The 23,915-nt window shown below is 43.3% G+C and overlaps 1 long non-coding RNA gene across 1 annotated transcript; it reads left to right on the top strand.

Annotated features, from left to right (window-relative positions):
• Positions 1-9,886: 9,886 nt before the first annotated feature.
• Positions 9,887-22,553, top strand: LOC121005001. Its single transcript, XR_005779855.1, has 4 exons — positions 9,887-9,925; positions 10,165-10,237; positions 10,567-10,670; positions 22,513-22,553. It is a non-coding gene; the product is annotated as an uncharacterized LOC121005001 (long non-coding RNA).
• The last annotated feature ends 1,362 nt before the right edge of the window (positions 22,554-23,915 follow it).

Raw genomic sequence — 23,915 nt, 5'->3', positions numbered from 1 at the left:
GGAATGTGTGGAATTCCAGTAAGGAGTCCAATGGGCCATCCCATATGCAAAAAATATCGTCAATGTAACGTTTCCATATTTGTACTTGTGTGAAAAGTGGATGTGGGTAAACGTGGGTTTCTTCAAAATCTGCCATGTACGAATTTGCATAAGGGGGCGCCACATTGGACCCCATAGCGGTACCCTGTTGTTGTAAATAGTAAGTATCTTGGAACAGGAAAAAATTATTCAATAGGACGAGCTCAAGTAGGTCCATGTAGAAGTCAGTTAAACTAGGTTGTATGTCCTGTGAAGAGAGTAGTCTACGAGCTGCATGTAGGCCTTTTGAGTGTTGGATGGATGTATATAGGCTTACTACGTCCCATGTGACTAAAAGGGTATTTGTGGATACTGGGGGTAGGTTGTGAAGTAAAGTTAAGAAGGAGGATGTGTCAAGCAGGAATGATTTAGTGCTTCTAATGATGGGGGTGAGGACTTTTTCCAGCAGAATGGACAGGGGTGAGAGAACAGAGTCAGTAGAGGCCACTATTGGTCGGCCTGGAGGATTCAAGAGATCCTTGTGTACCTTCGGTAGTATATAAATGACTGGCATAGTTGGATTAGATTTGGATAGAAAGGTCACTATCGACTCGTCAATAACTCCTTGTCCAAGGTAGTGTTGTAGGACTGTTTGTATTTTTTCTGACACTGATTTAGTGGGATCTTTTGATAATTTGATGTATACGGATTGATCACTTAGTTGGCGATTGATTTCATCTATATATTTATGTTTGTCCATGACGACCAAGGCCCCTCCCTTGTCAGCTGGTTTGAGGACAAGGTCTTTCTTCTGTATGAGAGTTGAAAGAGCTTTTTCTCTCTGTGTTATCTAGGTTGTGCATAAATTTATATTTGCCCATGGTTAAGTTTTTCCTGAATAGGGACATGTCACGTTGGATAAGGGTGATGAAGGTCTCAATGGCAGGTTGAGTTTTGGGGGGTGTGAAATGACTTTTGTTGCGTAGACCAAGGTCACGGATGGATATCCCTGATTTAGGTAAGGGGTCTCCTCTGTTGGTATCAATAGGATTACCGGAGAAATGGACCTTAAGTCTAATGTTCCTAAATAGTCTCTGTAGATCTATATCAAGTTGGAAGGTATCCAATTGATTAGATGGACAGTAAGAGAGCCCCTTTTCCAATAGGGACAACTCTGCCGGCCCAAGTGTGTGTGAGGATATGTTAATCACTAATGATTGTACCTGTGATCTTGTGGTGATGCCGGAATTTCCTCGTGTTGTGGTATTGGTATTCGTGTATCTGTATATCTATATAAGTGGTAGTATGTGGATATACTTTTTCCACCACAATCTCATGCTCTCTGTTGTTCCTCTTTAGATGCATTAGTCACACCACCCTTCACAATATTGGGTCATCCATAGTATCCTTTTCACGTTATGGTATAGTATCCTTTTTGGTATGTTACCTGTATATGGTTTATGTCTGTATGTCCATATTTCAAATAGCATTATCATCTATCTGTACTCATGTTTCCTATATCTTTTTATTTCATCTCCCCACTTTACCCTTCCCCTATGTAAGCATGTCGTCTTTCCATTATATCTCCCTATTTGTACTTTCCCTCTGTACCAGCTATTAATATTCCACACGTTCCAACTACCCCCTATATTCCTGCCGGGGTTCAGAGCGAGGCTTGGTACGCATTAACATCATCTGCGCATGCGCAACACTAACATCACAAGCGAGGCTTGAGATGCATCGGCACAGACACACCGGATCTCATCCAGAAACAGGAACGAGGCGCGACACGCACTGGAATTGAGTGCACATGCGCCATCCCCTTTACCACCGGACGCGCTCTCTTAAATAAGGGCGCGCGTCCCACTACACCAGAGGCGCATCTCAGACAGTGCAATTGCACATCCACACAGACGCCTGTATCCTGGATATCTACCCCAAAGCGGCAGAAGGTAGGACATCATTCAATTGCATAATGCCAACTGTGTATATCAGTTTAGTATCTAATGACAATGTAATCCTTCCTGGATACCCAGCCACATATCAATGCATTTTCATTATCTCTTTTCCTGCCCTGCACGCTCTCTCTCTCTCCCTTTTTCCCCCCCTCCCCCTCCCAAATCCCTTTTATCTATCCATGGATTTGCTGCCAACTGTTCTCACCCCCAGTGGTTTTATACACCAGCGTTCTATCCTCAATGTAGGGACATTTTACTTTGATTTAAGCTCCACCTAGACCATTTTATTTTCCACTCCTGTTGCGTTGCTGATACCCATGGACTCTTCAGCACTTTATGGACTTCTGTTTAGTTGAACATTATATACCTTAACATGCTCCCAATGATGATGGATCCGAATTACAATACCTGCACCGATGATATGTCCGTCCACGGACTGACAGGAGGACATGATCACAGAACCCTCTGGACCTTGATTATTGCCCAATACCTGTGTGTCCTACTCCATGTCACTTGCCTTGGCACACTTTATAAATATGTACATACTGTACAAGATGTGATCACATTATTTATTTCATTTTTCTTTCTTTCCTTTTTTGCTGTAGTCTGATGAAGGCCAATATAGGGCCGAAACGTCATGAATTGTAAACAGCCGCACATGTCAATTAAAAGATTCCTTTTTTGCAACGCTATTGCTGGAGTTCTTATATTATCCTTTGCTGAGGTGTCAGATACAAGTGAAGTGGTTGATGATGACGATGTGTCCGTGGATGCCACGTGGGTGCCTGCTCGAAGAGAAGAAGAAGAGGGGGAAAGTTCAGAAGGGGAGACAGAGAGAAGGAGGAGACAAGTTGGAAGCAGGGGGAGGTCGTCGCAAGGAGCTAGTGGCACAGTCAGACAGCATGTATCGGCACCCGGGGTCAGCCAGACAGCACGCCAATCAACGCATGCTATTGCCACCACCAGAATGCTGTCATTTCAAAGCTCAGCAGTGTGGCATTTTTTTTGTGTGTCTGCCTCTGATAACAGCAATGCCATTTGCAACCTGTGCCAAAAGAAACTGAGTCGTGGGAAGGCCAACACCCACCTCGGTACAACTGCTTTGCAAAGGCACATGATCTCACATCACAAACGCCAATGGGATCAACACATGAGTACAAGCAGCACACAAACTCAAAGCCACCATCCTCCTCCTGGTCCAGCATCTTCAGGCACGTCAACCACTGCTGTCCTCCTTGCCCCCTCTCAACCATCCGCCACTCCGCCTCTCACCTTTAGCAGTTCCATCTCATCTGCCCACAGTCAGGTGTCTGTCAAGGAAATGTTTGAGCGTAAGAAGCCAATGTCAAAGAGTCACCCCCTTGCCCGGCGTCTGACAGCTGGCTTGACGGAACTCTTAGCCTGCCAGCTTTTACCATACCATTTTACCATACCAGCTGGTGGAGTCGGAGGCCTTCAAAAAATTTGTCGCTATTGGGACACCACAGTGAAAGGTACCCGGACAAATTTTATTTTTCAAAAAAGGCAATCCCAAACCTCTACTCTGTTATTGAAAAGGAAGTCATGGCATCTCTGGCATACAGTGTTGGGGCAAGGGTCCATCTGACCACTGATACCTGGTCTGCAAAGCACGGTCAGGGCAGGTATATCACGTACACTGCGCATTGGGTCAACCTGCTGACGGCTGACAAGCATGGAATGCGTGGCTCTGCAGCAGAGTTGGTGACACCGCCACGACTTGCAGGCAAGCCTACTGTCACCTCCTCTACTCCTCCTACTCCATCCTCTTTGATAACCTCCTCGGCTGAGTCCTCCTCTGCTGCGGCGTCTGGCTGCACATCAACTGAATCCCCCCAGCTCCCCAAGGGCTATTCCACATCCCGGATACGACAGTGTCACGCTGTCTTGGGGTTGACTTGCCTGAAAGCAGAGAGCCACACCGGACCAGCACTCCTGTCCGCCCTGAACACACAGGTGGATCAGTGGCTGACCCCGCACCAACTGGAGATCGGCAAAGTGGTGTGTGACAATGGAAGCAATTTGTTGGCGGCATTGAATTTGGGCAAGTTGTCACATGTGCCGTGCATGGCACATGTGTTGAATCTCATCGTACAACGCTTTGTGTCTAAGTACCCAGGCTTACAGGACGTCCTCAAGCAGGCCAGGAAGGTGTGTGGCCATTTCAGGCGTTCCTACACGGCCATGGCGCACTTTTCAGATATCCAGCGGCGAAACAACATGCCAGTGAGGTGCTTGATTTGCGACAGCCCGACACGTTGGAATTCAACACTCCTAATGTTCGACCGCCTGCTCCAGCAAGAAAAAGCCGTCAACGAGTATTTGTATGACCGGGGTGCTAGGACAGCCTCTGCGGAGCTGGGAATTTTTTTGCCACGTTACTGGACGCTCATGCGCAATGCCTGTAGGCTCATGCGTCCTTTTGAGGAGGTGACAAACCTAGTCAGTCGCACCGAAGGCACCATCAGCGACGTAATCCCATTTGTTTTCTTCCTGGAGCGTGCCCTGCGAAGAGTGCTGGATCAGGCTTTAGATGAGCGTGAAGAGGAAGAGAAAGAGTTGTGGTCACCATCACCACCAGAAACAGCCTTGTCATCATCGCTTGCCGGACCTGCGGCAACGCTGGAAGAGGAGTATGAGGAAGAGGAGTCAGAGGAGGAATGTGGTTTTGAGGAGAAGGAAGACCAACCACAGCAGGCATCCCAGGGTGCTCGTTGTTGTCACCTATCTGGGACCCGTGGTGTTGTACGTGGCTGGGGGGAAGAACAGACCGTCAATGACATCAGTGTGGATGACGAACGGGAAATGAGTAGCTCGGCATCCAACCTTGTGCAAATGGGGTCTTTCATGCTGTCATGTCTGTTGAGGGACCCTCGTATAAAAAGGATGAAGGAGAACGACCTGTACTGGGTGGCCACGCTACTAGACCCCAGGTATAAGCAGAAAGTGGCGGAAATGTTATCAAATTAACAAAAGTCGGAAAGGATGCAGCAGTTCAAAACCAAACTAAAAAATATGCTTTACACAGCTTATAAGGGGGATGTCACAGCACAACGGGAATCTAACTGGGGAAGAGGTGAAAGTAATCTTCCTCCTACCACGACCACGGCGGCAAGGACAGGACGCTTTAAAGATGTGTTGTTGATGGAGGATAATTTTTCATAGAAAAAAACTTTATTTTTTTTAATTTTTTTTAAGTTGTATGGGTTTTTAATACATAAAATAAAAAAATCATAATAAAGTCTCTTAATAGTTTATTAGAAATAATGCAGACAATTAAAAAAATCCCCATCAATTCCAATACAAAGCAAGTACAGAGCTCAGAACTAAATTATTTCAGGATGTCGTAATGGTTCTTTAATTCGACAATGGTTAATCAATTCGACACACGTCCCCGGATAGGGGACGTAACAGGGATTAAACTGATAGGAATAGTACTAGTTAAGACACCACTCATATAGGGTGTCATAGCACATTGCTCTGTGCACGCGCCCCAACTTGGAAGTAAGAGGACCGACCAAGCTGCTTTTTCCATCTCCCGGTTCCTAAAATCAATTCAACACAAGTCCCCGGATAGGAGACGTAACAGGGATTAAACTGATAAAAATAGTACTAGTTAACACACCACTCATACCGTGTGGCAGAGTACATTGCACGGCGCACGCGCAGTGCCCCAAATTGGAAGTAACAAGAAGGACGCACATAGATAAATCACATTTCTGCAAGGAGTTTGTCAACTTTTGACAACTGTTTGCGGTTGTCTAAAATCCATTCAATACACGTCCTGATAGGGGACATAACAGGGATTAAACTGATGAGAATAGTACTACAGAAAATACCAGACGCAGTGACCGTGGATTCAAACAAAGGGGAGGGAGCCAGCGTTTTTTTAACCATCTCCCCGTTCGAAAAATCAATTCAATTCACCTTACGGGGATCCTTGGTGTTGTACGTGGCTGGGTGCAGGAAGAAACCTTGAATGACATCAACGGGACATGGCTAGCGTGGTATCCAACCTTGTGCAAATGGGGAGTTTGCGGTTGGGCAAATGGACTGTTTGCGGTGCATTAAAAGGGGAGTTTGGTCTGTCAATGTCTGTGAAGCGGGCGTAACCCTTACACTACCTGATCGATGCAACATCATACCTGATCGTATACACACACTGGATGTTTTAAACCACGTTGTTCAAAAAAAAATTGGATTGTTAGGTGATTTATGCCCTTTATGGATTAAAATCCAACTCTGCGTCAACTATGTAATTTTCCATGGGAGTTTTGCCATGGATCCCCCTCCGGCATGCCACAGTCCAGGTGTTAGTCCCCTTGAAACAACTTTTCCATCACTACTGTGGCTAGAAAAAGTCCCTGTGGGTTTTAAAATTCGCCTGCCTATTGAAGTCTACGGCGGTTCGCCCGGTTCGCCCGTTCGCGAACATTTGAGGAAAATCGTCGTTACAACCGCTACATACAAGAAAACACGCTTTGTAACTAAGTAATTTGTCACAATGCAAATTTCTTTGTGAAATTTGGCGAAGCAGCTAAATCTCATTTTTAGTAACTTCACTAATCTCTAGTTGTAAGCTGTAAAATGATGATAATCACAGTGATCGCTTAACAAAAAATCAGACGCACAAACTTAATAAAAGTGCCTTATTTTGTACCTGTCCACAAATTTCTGGACTGTCACCCACCCTGAACTTGTCCTCCAAATTAAAGCCTTTATACTGCTACACTGTCCCATCCTGCTGTTTCCAGGGCGCGATGGAACAAAGCGCACAAGTGTCCCGGATTATGGAAACAACCGAGTGGCCTGGAGCTCTGTAACTGCCATTGTAGTGAGAAGGAGCTCCACAAACAGTATAGCAGAACAAGCCACACTGCTTCCAACTATAATGCCAGCTACTGACCCACTATAATGCCAATGTCCCACCACACTGTCAGTGTCCCACCATAAGGCCACTGTCCCACCACACTGTCAGTGTTCCACCATAATGCTAATGTCCCACCACACTGTCAGTGCCCCACCACAATGCCAATGTCCCACCACACTGACAGTTCCACACCACAGTGCCAGCTAATGATCTACCACAATGTCAATGCCCCTCCATAGTGCCAGTCCCAGTGCCCACCACATTCTCAATGCCTAACCACAATGCCAATTTTCCACCATACTGTCAGTGCCCCACCATAATGCCAGCTAGTGACCTACCCTCCATGAGCTAACCACACAGCAGATGATTTGAAGGGCAGACAAAACGTTCATAGAGTTGTTTTTGCTCCCTTTAAGGGCTACAATCAGGGGCGGACTGAGAGCTTAAAGTGGCCCTGGCAAAAAATAAATAAAAAATAGCCCTATGTAGTAGATAGGTCCAAATTGAGAGAAGGCGAGGAAACACAAGTAGGTCAACAATACCATAGCGCAAAATACCTTCCCATCAGAACCACTGGCCGGGAACATGAATACCTGATTCTCACAGCTTTAGAGCTTGGTATATACTCGGCTAGCAGCATAGAGGAAGCCTTAGGCAGCCCCCTGGGCATCAACCCACCAGGAGATTTCTCTGTTATATCTATGGCCAATCTGCCATTGGACACATATCTTGAAGACCAAAGCCACAAAATGTATTTTCTCTGGTGGGAATGGAGTAAGCATTTCAAGGTGATCTTGTACACCACAGAAAAGATTCTAAAGATTTGGCTAAAAAATTTAAGGGGGAGCCATATGTGGAATTTGGTGTAAGTAAAGAATTTTTGGTACAATGTAGGTTTTAAGTAAATTCTTCCTGCCAATCCACAAAATAAAAGCACCTAAGACATAGTGGCCTTGCAGTGTTCTGGGGGATGGGTGTCTTTTCCATAGTTCTTCACCTCATAGCAGTGTCTTTAAATGCTGATTGTCAAGGATTCATTTGAGTCCCAGATATAGCTGATCTCTTTGAAGAACCTTTTCCAGGAGCAGGAGCTCTGAACTTTGCTTCCTCTCCACACAGTAGTTTAACAGAAACCCCCACTCCAGGCAGGAAGCAGGACCAGCCCACTCCTATAGAGAGGAGAGGAACGGGGTGGTTAGCACTCTTACTTGTTAACACTTGCCTTCCACATCCTTGTTAGATCAAACTGCCACAATCATATAAAACAATATATAGCATAATACATAGTATATACAATGGTAGGACCCCCAAATCAGCAATAAGTAATTCGTCACAAATCAAATTTCTTAGTGAAATTAGAAAAAGCACCAAATCCAATTTTCATAACTTCACTCATCACTTAATATAATATATGCTTTCACTCCAGAATTCTGGCTTCAAACGGTCTCAAAATAGGGCTTTCAAGTGCTTTTGCGCTCGCTTGCGCAAAAATGTTGTGCCGTTTTGCATTTTTATACCACTCACTCCAGTTTTGCAATGTGGGTGGAAAAGTGGATGTGGTTAGCTATGCTACTGAGTTTCACTCCACATTTATAATTGAGACTTTATTAAAAAATCACAAAAAAGGTCACAAATTTAATCCAATAGGAGGATGGAGTAGAAAAACTGGACTCGTTTTCTTGACAAAAGAATTAGGTTTAAGTATAAGACACATTTATCAAACAACATGAGACGTTTGATAAATCTAGCAAAAAATAAAATAACACAGACCACAACAAAACTGACTTCAATTACTCCCTGGTTAGGATAAATTCTTCCCAATGTCTCTATGACTTTATCCCAGGTTTATTAGAGGTGGCGTTCCCCTTTTAATATCACTGCTCTATATACAGTTCTTTATTCAGACTATATCTCTGATGACATCAGCAGCAGCCAGAAGCCCCGCCCCCTTAGAATTCTGATACTGTGTGACATCACAATGCTATGTCCAGGTTTCCATGTGTTGGGGGTGCACTGGATTCTTTTGAGGGTTAATTGTTAGAGAAAATGGATGCGAGAAGAATTGCTCTTCTGTTTCATTTATTTGTTATATTTTCTGTTGATGGAAAGCCCACAAAAACACCTGCAGGTAATGGACATTATCACCGGGGTTTATCTCACTGAATGGGGACTAAATATAGTTTTTCTCCTGACATAATTATGGGTCCTAGAGGCGAAACTCGTTTGTAGTCTCTGTGGCTTGGAGCTCAGGTTATAAGACAGTGGAATGTGTGTGACATTGCAGCTGAGCCCCATTTACTTGAATGGCAGTGAACTGTAATACCGTACACAACCCATGGACAAGAGAGGTGATCTATTGAGTTCAATGTATGCATATGTGTAGTAGACACCCATTTCCTATAATGATGGCACCCAGAATGGTATCATTAAATCTGTGGCTATGCAGGGAATTTAGAGCTCTGTATCTGAAAAACATAGCACTGATCGCTATGAAGATGTACAGTAGTAAGGAATTAATCAGCACAAAATTATGAACATCCGTTCTAAACTCATTTTAGTTGCAATATTTAGTGTCAATAAAGTTTCTATTGGGGGATTTTTTTTTACTTAGAATATCCCCTTCTCATATAATGTGCATCTTTTAGGTGTTATCTATGATGACATCATCAGTAGCAGCAGCCTCATCCCCAGAGCTCTGATGATGGTGACATCACACCGCTGTGTCCAGTCTTCTATGTGTTGGGGTACATGGGAATCTTTTGAGGGTTTGCAGTTGGAGGAGATGGAGCTCAGCAGATTTCTCTTGTGTCTGTTGGTGATTTTTTTGTTTGTTTTGCTGAACAGAAAGTCCCAGAGACACCGGGCGGTAATGGACGTTATCACTGGGAGGGTTGTGTAGGTTTCTAGGGTTCAGTTAGTATCTCCACCTCATGGTCCAGTTTAGGGGTTCAGCTGCTGATTGATTTCATGTCTTTATTTTCCTTCATTCTTTTATGGACAGTGACTTTCCATGGATCACCGCGGACAACGCGCGGTCCGGACAGCGGAGGTGCGAATAACAGTGAGTAGTCATTTAATTCCTTTCCTATAATGATGTGCCCCTTATCCAGATGTTACCAGTCCACAGTCTAGCAATCACCACCGCTATACCCAGCCAAGCTGCCAGTGCCTACCAGCTGATGTCCTCGTGAAGGGCCCTGCTGGCATCAGGAGGATCTAGAGATGTTGGACAATGTCTTGTAGAATGTTTTCTCTCTATAGTAAGAATTAATAACAAGCATCACGTTTCTTTATTACCAGACATATTGCGCATTGTCCTGCCGCTTTTCGGAATTCTTCTTTTTGCCGGAGTATTTACCATCATAATTTGCTGGTGAGTTTCCTTTTTCTTCTACTCTAAACATCACATTATTCGTATAAGATTTAATGTCTGACCTACAGGTGGCGCAGTAACTACAGCAGCCAGTCTATAATACAGGGGCTGGATCGGACAGTGCTATAATCAGGTAGTCGCTGTCCTCCCTTTCCCGCTGCTATATTATGATATAATATACACTAAGACACCAGATCCTTCCTGCTTGTTATACTGCATCTTTATATCCCAATCTCTGTAGTGGGGGAGGGGTCCATGGGTGTTTTCTGATGGGGAACTGAATATTGTCATCTGTACGGCTCATGTAAGGACTTTTCTCTGTCTCACAGTTATATGGCCTATCGTCGGCGTGCAAAAAAGAAAGAAATGGATCTAAAGGAACTAAAGATGTTTGAGGAAGCGTTTTTAAAGATGGTTGCAGTGAAGAAGCCAGGTAATAATTACTATTTAATAACTTATATAAGCGGGGTACAGATAGATCCTAGGGTGACTGTAAGGCTAAATTAGGCCCTTTGCCTAAATGTGTCCCACAAGATTTCGGTGATCAGCTTGAATTAAGCCCTATTCGGTACCGAGAGAATGAATTAGATGGAGACCAAAAACACGTGTCTTTCTCTGATCCATTCTGGTTTATTCACTGCGTGCCAACACTTAATATAGGGGAGGATTGGCCTCCCATTACATCCAATCATATGTTAGCATTAGTCTTATCGTATGGCCTGAATACACATGAGCTCTGCACTTACAGAAATAGATGTTTCATAGTAGCGACAGTTAATCATTCAGGTATAAACATGAGAATGACCTTGTGAAGTAAGGCTGGTTAAACAAATGTATGGGCCTTTTCTAATCTGGTCTCAATACTACAGAGGGAGAAAGACACAAATGGAAATCTTAGAATAGTGCACTGGCCTGATGCAATCGTAATACATGTGGCTGAATAAGACAAAATGGAGTTACTTATACGCCATCAATCCTCTCTTTAGAACCTTATATTTATCTTAAACTATATGGTTCTTTCTCTGCTCTTCCTTTGTTTGCTTGTAAGCCTTTAGATATTCCATATACCCTTCAGGAGTATAATCCTCAGGCTTTGTTGGGGTTGTGTTTGCCTCTTCTACCTCTACCGGAGTATAGAGGAATGTTGAGTGTACCCCTCTTTCGGACACATTTTTACATACGGCCAGAAGGGAGGGCACACACTGTAGACAACAGCAGAGACCCACTATTGCAGCGATCACGGCAAATGCCACTCCTACAACATATCTTATTTGACCAAAGTCAGGTATCCAGCCAAAAAGCCAGTCCCACCAACCTTGGTCAACATCTTGTTTTATATGTTTAATCATGTCTTCTAGTTGGCCTATTTTATCTTTTATACCACGGGAGTGATCTGATAAATTGAAACAACACATCCCTGCGAACGCTGAGCATCCTACACCATGTTGGAGCAATAAATAGTCAATAGTTGCCCTATTCTGCAAGATAGCCTTTTTATACGATTGTATATCCAGCAGCATATCTTGCAGAATTGCACTAGTGACATTTATCTGTTTTACCATAAAACAGGCAAGTTTTGATATTGTCCTGTGGTTATATACGGCCAACCCTGGTACTCCTACCAAAGACATCCCTAAACTCATATATTCTGATCTAGAGAGGAGATTCACATTATAATCACAATTTTCTGGTAGCTGTAGGGAAGTGTCTCTCGTGTGTCGTGTCTGCATTGCTGGGAATAGTGGTAACATTGCTAATGTCAGCCTAGCTATTGTACAGGGTCCCTCTGTAATATTGGCCGGTATGTATGTGTAACTAGTATTTCCACAGGCCAATACCCATCCTGCTGGTAGAGGTACATGTTTGTCTAGGGATGGTACTGTTTTAGTAATATTACATTGCATATTTTTTCCTGATACTATCTTTTTACAACTATCTATATCTCTATCACAAATATTTGGCTTAGTCTTATTCTGCATTTTTGCTTGTATGCAGGGAGGCAATAGTGTCTCATCACAGGTGAAGTTATAACATATTTCTGCTGCTGTGACAAGACCTGTAATTATTTCTATCATATTACTCTGCAGAGTCTCATATGTAGGACAGTCATAACAAGCATGATAAGGATTTACATATCCATATTTAACATCATGATCCTCCAAATCAGTGTCATTCCATTGGGAACGTAGGAGCCCCGTCCATACAGCTACTGGGGTGGGGACTGCTACCAGACATGTCTCCAAAATGTTAGATGCCGATAAAGTGGTTTGGAGACAAAAGTCAGTTAAGTTCAGAGTTTTGGCCAGGTACAGCCATAAGTTCTCCTTTGTCTTCCACAGATTGTCTTCCCCTCTGCATTCTGTTTTCAAGTATATCTGTCTGTCCCACAGCCATGGGACAGTAAGTAGGAGACACAAAATTGCAATTATTAAGGCACTGCATCTCAGCCATCTCGAGGAATTTCCCAACTGCGTCATCTCGTTGAGGGTCAAGGCTGTCTGCCTCCGTTAGTACCCCTTCTGTATCTTCTTCGAGGTCAAGGCTGTCTGCCCCCGTTAGTACCTCTGGGCCTCGTTGGAGGTCAGGGCTGTCTGCCCCCGTTAGTACCTCTCTTTTCTTCACCAACTTAATCCTTGTGGCGTGGATCCACGTGGGTGACTGTTCAGTGAGGACTGCTGTTCTGGTGATCGCGACTACCTCGGTGGGTGGTCCGTAGGTGAAGCTTCCTGGTTCCTTTCCCTTCTTTAAGATCTTGATCATCACCTGGTCGCCTACCCGGAATGGATGGGTTGGTTCCTGTGAAAGAGAAGGAGACTTACAAGCAACTTTTTCTTCAGTTTTACTGAGGACTTTGATCAGATTAGTAACATACTCCTCTCTGATCAGGTCCAAGTCCCCTTCCTGCACTACCAGGGGGTTTCTTGCCCATGGTGTGGGGAAAGGCCTACCCATGAGAATTTCAAATGGTGAAATCCCTAACTTCTTATTAGGCGTCATTCTAATTTCTGCAAGTATTATGGGTAGGATTTGTTTCCATTTTTCAAATGTACCAGCAGTGGCCTTCCTGAGTTTGTCTTTAACTGTCCTGTTCATTCTTTCCACAATGCCTGAGCTTTGTGGGTGATACGGAATATGATATTTCCATTCCACCTGTAACAGTCTAGCTACCTCCTTGTTAAGTTTTGAGGTGAAGGCCGGCCCCTGGTCTGATTCAATAACCAGAGGACAGCCCCACCTTGGGATTATTTGCTGAGTCAGAATTTTGGCTGTAGTTTTAGCATCTTCTGCCTTTGTAGGGAAGACTTCTGGCCACCTTGAGAACATGTCCACTATCACTAATGCATACTCTTGTTTCCCTTTTGTTTTAGGTATATGCGTATAATCCACCTGCAAGTGGGTGAATGGTGTAGTGGGGTAGTCAAGGTGTTGGTGAGGTATTTTCAGTGGGTTGTTAGGGTTGTTTCTTAAGCACGTAATACATCTGTGTATGTAGTCTGTGACTAGCTGTTTGCTATCAGTAATGTAAAAACTTTGGCTCAGCAACATGTGGGTGGTTTGTATGCTGTTGTGTCCTACACCGTGAAAGTGTGCAATGAAGATGGATGCACTATGCTGAGGTATGCAAGGCTTCCCCTCCTTGCAGATCAATCCAGACTTTGGATTTTTCTGCAAGATTGGATAGCACCAATCCTTCTCCTCTGTTTCAGTGGCATACCTTTGTAGGTCTGTTAGCATGTGTGTCAAATCAGGTGAGGGTGGGTGTAAGACTGCCATTTCCCAATTGTCATGATTCATTCTATTTGGATTACTCTTGGCTGTGTCTTTAGCTACACTATCTGCAAATGCATTACCTCTTGAAATTCTGTCTTTTCCATTTGTGTGTGCCCTGCAATGTACTATAGCTAAATCTGAAGGCAATCTGATTGCAGCCAAGAGGTCCGTGACTAGCTGTGCATGTGAGATTCTCTTACCGTCTGCTGCAGTGAATCCTCTCCTCTGCCAAATCATTCCATGATCCCATACTACACCATGAGCATATCTGCTGTCTGTGTAAATAGTGACAGGTTTATTGGTGTGTAGTATGCAAGCCCTTGTGAGTGCAATGAGTTCAGCTGCCTGTGCAGACTGGATGGGAATTGGATTTGCTTCCAAGACTATATCTGGCAGCATAACAATAGCATATGCTGCACAGAATATAGTATCAGTGGGGCGAGAGCATGATCCATCAACAAAAACTTCTGGTGCATCAGGTATGGGAACAGTTGATAAGTCAGCCCTGGGTGACGTCTCATGATTGAGCACCTGTAGGCAATCATGTGTGTCAGGAAGGGCATCTTCTGTTCCTTTCAGCCCTAGTAATGCATTCAAAATAGGTGCTGGTCCTGTAATGTTGGATGCATATTTAATCTGGAGTGAAGGGTTACTGAGCAACAGGATCTCATATCCAGATAATCTTTGCGCTGACATGTGTTGTGTATGTACACCTCTGAGTAAGCCTACAACATCATGTGTAGTGTGCAAGAAGGTTAAATGTCCCAGGGTGAAAGTAGTTGCTAATTCTACCATCATTGCACAGGCTGCAAGGGAACGCAGACATGCCGGCATCCCCTGGACAGAGGTGGGCATAACCTTTGAGAAAAACGCACAAGGACGCAACTTGCCTCCGTGTTCTTGTGTCAGTACCCCCGCCATGGTTTTACAATTTTGGCGTGCAAACATGTGGAAGGGCATATTATAGTCAGGGAGGCCCAGCCCTGGACTCGACATGAGTGAACATTTCAGACAATCAAATGCATTGTACATTTCAGAAGACCATTTAATCAGATCTGGATTTCCATCCAGAGTGGCTTGCCTCAAAACATTGTCGTAGTAAGAACAATCAGGAATCCATTGTCTACAGTAATTTATCATACCAAGGAAAGATAACATTTCTTTCCTGGTGTGCGGGGCGACCAAACCCGCAATAGACTGGACTCTTTCTGCGCTGATTCTCCTTTCACCCTTTGTGAGGACAAAGCCCAAGTATTCAACCTGCATTTTACACCATTGCATTTTCTTAAGTGCCACTTTGTGACCACATCCTGACAACCATTTTAACAGTGATAAACCATCCTGAATGCTGGCCTCCGCTGACATGCTACACAGTAACAAATCATCAACATATTGCAGCAACACAGAGCCTTGGGGGGGGTACCATAGTTTTAACGTGGCTTGGAGGACTATGCTGTACACTACAGGTGAATCAGCAAATCCCTGAGGCATTCTGCACCAGGTCAGTTGTCGTCCATCAAAGGAAAAAGCAAAAAGTAGTCTGGTTGCCTTATCAACTGGGATAGAAAAGAAAGCATTTTTCAGATCTATCACACTGAAATAGACAGCGTCTGCAGGAATTGCAGAAAGAAGTGAGGTGACATCTGGGACAATAGGAGCAATAGGCACAATGATATTATTTATTGCCCTTAAATCCTGCACAAAGCGGGTAGTACCATCTGCCTTTGTCACTGGATTCACGGGCGTGCTGTAGGGTGAAATCACCTCTTCCAGGATTCCCTTTTGTAGGAATTCCTTTATCATTGGCCTAAGTCCATCAAGTTTCTCTTTTGACAGCGGGTATTGTTTCTGATATACAGGTGTACTGCCCTCTTTGATGGTTGCTTTGTATGGTGTGCAGTCAATGAATCCTGTGTCATAGTCCCCCTTTGCCCATAATGATGGGTCTATATCCTCTAATTCTGAGTGATCTTGTAAGTTTGTAAGGATCAGAGGTGTGGGGGTTATTATGGGCAAAGCATCAGAGTATACACTGATGCCATTGTTCTCAACAGTGATTTGCAATTCTAACTTAATGAATAAGTCTCTTCCCAGAAGGCTCACAGGACATTCAGGTATGATGCTAAAAGCATGATCTGTAATGTATTCCCTATCAATGGTTTCTACTGGTAAGGAATCTGTTCTGTATGTCCTCGTCAGTACCCCATTTATTCCCATAGAGGGCGCACACTTCCTTAAAGGCCCTTTGTACATTGAGTTGTTTAACACACTAGAAGTAGCTCCACTATCTATTAAAAATCCCACTTTTCTTCCTCCTACTCTAAGTAGAATTACTGGTGTGTCCTTCCAATGTGTGGTGACCTGCGTGAAAGCGGGGCTTTGTCCCTCAGGGCATCCTCAGTATGAGTTTTGCTGATGCCAATCTAATGGGAATCTGGGCTGACTCTGTGGACCTTGTCTGTGGTTTATCTGACTTGGTTGGTTGTTTTGTGACTGAGTGTCAGGTTTCTGTGTGTTGTAATCTTGACCTTTCCCCTTACCCTTTTTTGGTGCGCGGCATTGACGTGCCCAATGTCCTTCTTTTCCACAGTTATAACAACAATTATTTGGCAATGAGTCATGTCTTCCATTGTAGGGTCTGCTATTATTCCCACCCCTCCTCCCCCTGCCTCTGCTAGTATATGCGTGTGTGGGGGATGTTGCTTTCCTTATCTCAAAGCATCCTGCTGCTTCTTTTTCAAAGAGATGTTTCTCAAACTCATCAGTTGTATCTGAAGTCCAAGAGGACACATTTTGTTTCACAGTTAGGATCAATTTATCTGATAGATTGTTTACAAATGTGGAGATAATCAAACTGTCATTGTCACGCACAGGTAGCCCCGCCTCAGTCTTCCAGCAATCAATGAATCTTTTCCAGAATTCAGTGACCGACTCAGCAGATTTCTGTTTGCAGGCTACTGCTACGGGCAATGAAGATTTTTGTTTGAATACCTCATTCATATGTTCCTCAATCTCCGCCCATATCCTTTTCTGACCCACTTCTGTATTACATACATAATCTAGAGCATCACCGCGTTGTGTAATAGTAGATATGGAGCTAACCTTGTCCCAATCCCAGGTTGTGTGTGTTCCTATAATACCATCCAGGATAAGCCTTAAATCTTCCTGTGTGTAGTTGCGCCCTCTACAGGCCTTTTTTAGGTATGTAATAGTCCCTAGTGGGGCTATGGAAGGTTTGGGACAATACTTTATAATTTTGTTGAGATCCTCTATTTCTATGGGCTTTTTTACTAAGTGTTGTCCTACTGTCAGAAAGGGAGCAATTACTTGGACTCCTTCCTTTGATTCACCCTGTTCTGTTTCATCTTTCATTCTACTTGTACTGCGTGTAGTATAACTAGTATGTGGTGTGCCAGTATTTAGACTGCGCTCTGCTATGTTTCCAAATGTTGGCATGGGGGGTCGGTATTTTTCTTCTAGTTCTAATGGTATAACCGCTGTTACAGCATCTTCCTCAATCTGAGTCAGAACTGGGTACAGAGGTGCCGTGGGGGTGGATTTATTATAAGGTGGAGGGGATTTCTGACTTCTCTTCTTTGTGCCTACCTCCTGTTCTATTTCATGTAGAGACCTATCATTTTTGGGACTTTTTAGATTCTTATTCTTCTTGCTATTACCTGCATCATACCAGTGGGGGGCTATTTCCAGCCATTGTTCTGCACCCCTGGACATGTACTCCATGTCCCAGGAAGGATCGGCATTGAAATGCGGCCAGGCTGTTTTATCACCTAGACATAGTCCTTTGACCATATCCATATGATAAATACTATTATCACCGTCCCTGGGGAATGGATCTGCAGCATCCATTACCTCAGTCCAGCCTGCTAGATTATCTACCCACGGGTTGATCAGGTAATAGTTTGTTGGACTAACACGGGCTACATAGACTTTGCAAGTTTCTCCTGGTTCGGGTTTAGGGAATTTAGTTTTAGACCCTTGTCCTCCCATGTTAGTATTTATAGTTCAAAGAGTAAGTGAGACAATCGCTGTCAGGACTGGCTGTACTGCACTGAAATAGCGCCGACAAGACCTGTCAACTGATCAGCTGATTCGTATCTTAATGTCTCTCTATACTCTTTGGACCCCTATCGACTATTGTTGTTTCGGACCGCCACTTGCGTTCAAATTTTCCGGGTCAACAGATTACTCTTAGCCGAAAAACTGGGGCGTCTTGCAGTCCTCCACAACACAAACAATTTTACACATTAACAGTAGTTTAACCCAAAATACATCAATTTGATAATAACAGTGGGATGCGACCGTACACTTACCACCCGGTCAGTATCTCACACAAACAGATAATCTTATTACTTCTAAAATACTTATACTATATATATATATAGGAGTTAATCCAAGCTTGTACCTTCTGTTCCCGGAACAGATTATTCATATTCATAGTGCACTTTTTATATCTCACGATATGGACTCCCGGAGCCTCTTACAATCAACTTTTGCGTGTGCCCCAGACACCCCAGACACCGCAATTCACCGAAATCATAAATAGATGGTTCAACTTACTTTAAGTCGAGATTTTGGTCAGTGCCTCCAGGTCCGAAGAAGACAATTGATGTCTCTTGTACCTAAAGATGGCCCTCTCGATCACGGACGAGCCGCCAAAAGCTGTAAGGCTAAATTAGGCCCTTTGCCTAAATGTGTCCCACAAGATTTCGGTGATCAGCTTGAATTAAGCCCTATTCGGTACCGAGAGAATGAATTAGATGGAGACCAAAAACACGTGTCTTTCTCTGATCCATTCTGGTTTATTCACTGCGTGCCAACACTTAATATAGGGGAGGATTGGCCTCCCATTACATCCAATCATATGTTAGCATTAGTCTTATCGTATGGCCTGAATACACATGAGCTCTGCACTTACAGAAATAGATGTTTCATAGTAGCGACAGTTAATCATTCAGGTATAAACATGAGAATGACCTTGTGAAGTAAGGCTGGTTAAACAAATGTATGGGCCTTTTCTAATCTGGTCTCAATACTACAGAGGGAGAAAGACACAAATGGAAATCTTAGAATAGTGCACTGGCCTGATGCAATCGTAATACATGTGGCTGAATAAGACAAAATGGAGTTACTTATACGCCATCAGTGACCTCATATCTGGTGATCACACACATTGGGGCTCCTTCTATTACCCCAGAAATCAGCAGAATGCAGTGATGAGACAGCTTGTGTCTGCCCTTGAGCTGCACTGCTATATTATTGCATTAACAAGTCCAGCATAGAGAAATAACCCTTAAAATAATAATTTTATTGGTATACCTTAAAAGGATCCCACTAGGGTCCACTATACATAACATCAAATATATATAAAGAAATGAACGTGACCGATATTCACATCCAGCATATAATAATAATAGCCTGGGGTCTGGGAATGATTATCCCTATATCTACCCCTATCCTAAAGCCTCAGCCCAGGGAGGACTCCTGATGGTGGAGGCCCCCTGTCCACGTACCTAGACTACTACCCCTTACAAATCCCTAGAGGAGTGCAGAGAGGGGGTAGCACTAGATTACCCCAGGTTGAGGTGAGGATAATTATTTATCAATATATATAAATCAGCTGAATGGAGTGAAAAAACAAAAAATACAATAAAACATAAAGTACAGACATATACAAAACATAAAGTTGGTCTGGGTTGACTGGGTAGTCAAACACCTTGGCTACCTCTTGGTAGTCAAACACCTTAGCTACCTCGACGCGTTTCCCCCTAGACAGTGCTATGGGTTCATCAGGAGGTGTAGTCAAAACTGTTGGTCTATACAAAATAAATGCAACTGGATAAATACTGACATATAGCCAGGTCACATAACAAAATAATATAAGATAGGTGCCGGCATATACAAACTAGGATAGTCGCTCTACAATTTATGGATGCAGGGGGATGTAATCAGGCCAATGGATGTGCTTGATAGCATCATTTAGGGCCGATTATATGTACATTTTGACACTCGTGCCCGTGTTGGGCTCCTTCAAGTAGCAGATGGTGTGCTCCACATCCTATAGGGCAAAAAGTAATAATATACCAGGATCAGTTTGGTGTTCATCACCCAAAAATATGTGAAATCATTAGTCAATAGTCAGTGCTGACTCACAGTTCAGATGCTAGGGAAGCTCCCAACAGGATGCTGTTTCTGTTATCCTGTCATATAGTCTTGATAAGACCCGCACTACAATCAAAGGTTATAATCACCAGTGGTACTCACACTGAATTGACACTAGATAAACACCAGACAAACTTTCAAAGTCTGTAGTTAAAATGACCGAGGTATAATTGACTTACATGTAGGAGTTCTTCTCTCTGCTCCTGTTCCCCCTGGAAGGCGATTGTGTGACTAATGTTGCAGCTGTATTTAAAATGCTGACAATTAGCGCCCACAGCCTTATTGGTGATTCAATAGACTCCGTGTTACTCCAACATTATTGCATTGCTCATATTACTGAAAGAATAGATTCTGCTCCATATTCTACAGATGTAGCAGCGCTAGCGCTCACAGTGGAATCGCGTGAGTGCAGAGCGATATCCTGTTTAAATAGAGAACAAAGTGTGTAAAAAGAGTAGTTAGAAAATCCAGGGTGCAATTTGTGTTTCTAAACGGCAGATGGCGCATGGAACTGCAGTTTTATACTAGGGAGAGAGCGCGATCTACAGTATATACAGTCAGGTCCATAAATATTGGGACATCGACACAATTCTAAGATTTTTGGCTCTATACACCACCACAATGGATTTGAAATGAAATGAACAAGATGTGCTTTAACTGCAGACTGTCAGCTTTAATTTGAGGGTATTTACATCCAAATCAGGTGAACGGTGTAGGAATTACAACAGTTTGCATATGTGCCTCCCACTTGTTAAGGAACCAAAAGTAATGGGACAGAATAATAATCATAAATCAAACTTTTATTTTTTAATACTAGGCTGCAAATCCTTTGCAGTCAATTACAGCCTGAAGTCTGGAACGCATAGACATCACCAGACGCTGGGTTTCATCCCTGGTGATGCTCTGCCAGGCCTCTACTGCAACTGTCTTCAGTTCCTGCTTGTTCTTGGGGCATTTTCCCTTCAGTTTTGTCTTGAGCAAGTGAAATGCATGCTCAATCGGATTCAGGTCCGGTGATTGACTTGGCAATTGCATAACATTCCACTTCTTTCCCTTAAAAAACTCTTTAGTTGCTTTTGCAGTATGCTTTGGGTCATTGTCCATCTGCACTGTGAAGCGCCGTCCAATGAGTTCTGAAGCATTTGGCTGAATATGAGCATATAATATTGCCCGAAACACTTCAGAATTCATCCTGCTGCTTTTGTCAGCAGTCACATCATCAATAAATACAAGAGAACCAGTTCCATTGGCAGCCATACATGCCCACGCCATGAAACTACCACCACCATGCTTCACTGATGAGGTGGTATGCTTAGGATCATGAGCAGTTCCTTTCCTTCTCCATACTCTTCTCTTCCCATCACTCTGGTACAAGTTGATCTTGGTCTCATCTGTCCATAGGATGTTGTTCCAGAACTGTGAAAGCTTTTTTAGATGTCGTTTGGCAAACTCTAATCTGGCCTTCCTGTTTTTGAGGCTCACCAATGGCTTACATCTTGTGGTGAACCCTCTGTATTCACTCTGGTGAAGTCTTCTCTTGATTGTTGACTTTGATACACATACACCTACCTCCTGGAGAGTGTTCTTGATCTGGCCAACTGTTGTGAACGGTGCTTTCTTCACCAGGGAAAGAATTCTTCGGTCATCCACCGCAGTTGTTTTCTGTGGTCTTCCAGGTATTTTGGTGTTGCTGAGCTCACCGGTGCGCTCCTTCTTTTTAAGAATGTTCCAAACAGTTGTTTTGGCCACGCCTAATGTTTTTGCTGTCTCTCTGATAGGTTTGTTTTGTTTTTTTTCAGCATAATGATGGCTTGCTTCACTGATAGTGACAGCTCTTTGGATCTCATCTTGAGAGTTGACAGGAACAGATTCCAAATGCAAATAGCACACTTGAAATGAACTCTGGACCTTTTATCTGCTCATTGCAATTGGGATAATGAGGGAATAACACACATCTGGCCATGGAACAGCTGAGAAGCCAATTGTCCCATTACTTCTGATCCCTTAACAAGTGGGAGGCACATATGCAAACTGTTGTAATTCCTACACCGTTTACATGATTTGGGTGTAAATACCCTTAAATTACAGCTGACAGTCTGCAGTTAAAGCACATCTTGTTCGTTTCATTTCAAATCCATTGTGGTGGTGTATAGAGCCAAAAATCTTAGAATTGTGTTGATGTCCCAATATTTATGGACCTCACTGTATATGTGGCTATCTTTCTATCACTCTATCTACTGTATCTGTCTATTTATCTATTTGTCTATCTATCTATCTATCTATCTATCTATCTATCTATCTATCTATCTATCTATCTACTCCAGGCTAGTGCTGCCGCTTGCGGGACACCTTGCCATTGTGGCAGGACATTGTTACAGTGGGTTAGTATTTGCAATTTCACTGAACCTAAAATATAAAGAAATAGCACTGATATTAAAAATGGAGGTACAATTTATGCTCTTTTCACACTTATGCTAAAATTTATATTTTTCAGCTCCATCGCAGGAGCAGAAAAGCTAAAATAATGGAGTCCTGCATCCATCCTATGATGGACAGTAGTGTTGAGCGAATCGAAGTTAACAAAGTGGACTTCGATCTGAATTTCAGAAGAAATTCGATTTGTCACGAAGTTGAATTTCCTCGCGCTTCGTGGAAATAATTAAATTCCAGAAAATACATACTCATTTCATCCATTTGCTCGTGAAGAGGCCGCTGCGGCCATCTTGATTGAGGAAAATGCGTCAAATCTCATGTGCGCTGCCGTGTGACATCACTACGCTGGCCGGGTGCAGTGACGTCTTCAGTATTGACATCACTGCGTCTGCCCACTGTGGTGACGTCATCATGTCAGCTCGGGTGAGATTTGGCGCATTTTCTTCAATCAAGATGGCTGCGACAGCCTCTCCGCAAGCAAATGGATGAGGTGAGTACATTTTATATATATATTTATTTTTTAACCCCAGATTAACCCCCTTATAGGCTGAATGTGACCCTCAGATGCCACCATTAGTGTTGAATCCAGCATCTGAGGGGCTCAATGACGTGGCGTGGCACAATTGCCATTCTCTGTCATTGTGCCCGCTACATACAATGGAATGAGATTCGTTACAAATTGAATTTCCTTGTGAAGCAGCCGAATCGAATTCTGACAGACCCCACAGACTTATAATGGGTCTGTCATTTAGACATTAAGAATAACGAAGCATGCTGCGCTATATTCCCCATCCAATATGATGGAATTTCCAACAGAGCCTCCGATGGAAATGTGAAAAGAGCTCAAATGCTGAATAGACATTGTAGTATAAATATATGTATGAAATTCAATGCTTAAAAAATATGTTTTGTTAATGATATAGGATAATGAGGTTTCAGAACATCTTCCACCATACAAACCTAGGCATTCCCTACCAGAAGAAACACCTCCACCAAGACCACCCAGGATACAAACTAGAAGCACTAGAAGGTAAATTGGCAAGATAAAATGGATCATAACCTACTGAACGTATTGTAATTATGAAGTCAGTACTTTATCATTGGAAGAGTAGGAGGGAATTTCACCTAATATATCTTCTGAAATGTCATAAAAATAGCAATCATGGAGTTTGGCTCCTCAGCAATCCCGAGACTGTAGTGCTCCTTAGGCTACTTTCACACTTGCGTTTGGGGTTCCGCTTGTGAGATCCGTTTGAGGGCTCTCACAAGCGGCCCCGAACGGAACCGTTCATCC

Source organism: Bufo bufo, chromosome 6 (genome assembly GCF_905171765.1).
Source record: "Bufo bufo chromosome 6, aBufBuf1.1, whole genome shotgun sequence".
Classification (NCBI taxonomy): Eukaryota; Metazoa; Chordata; class Amphibia; order Anura; family Bufonidae; genus Bufo; species Bufo bufo.
The sequence above is the reverse complement of the archived record's forward strand: the minus strand, read 5'-3'. Positions and strand labels throughout refer to the sequence as shown.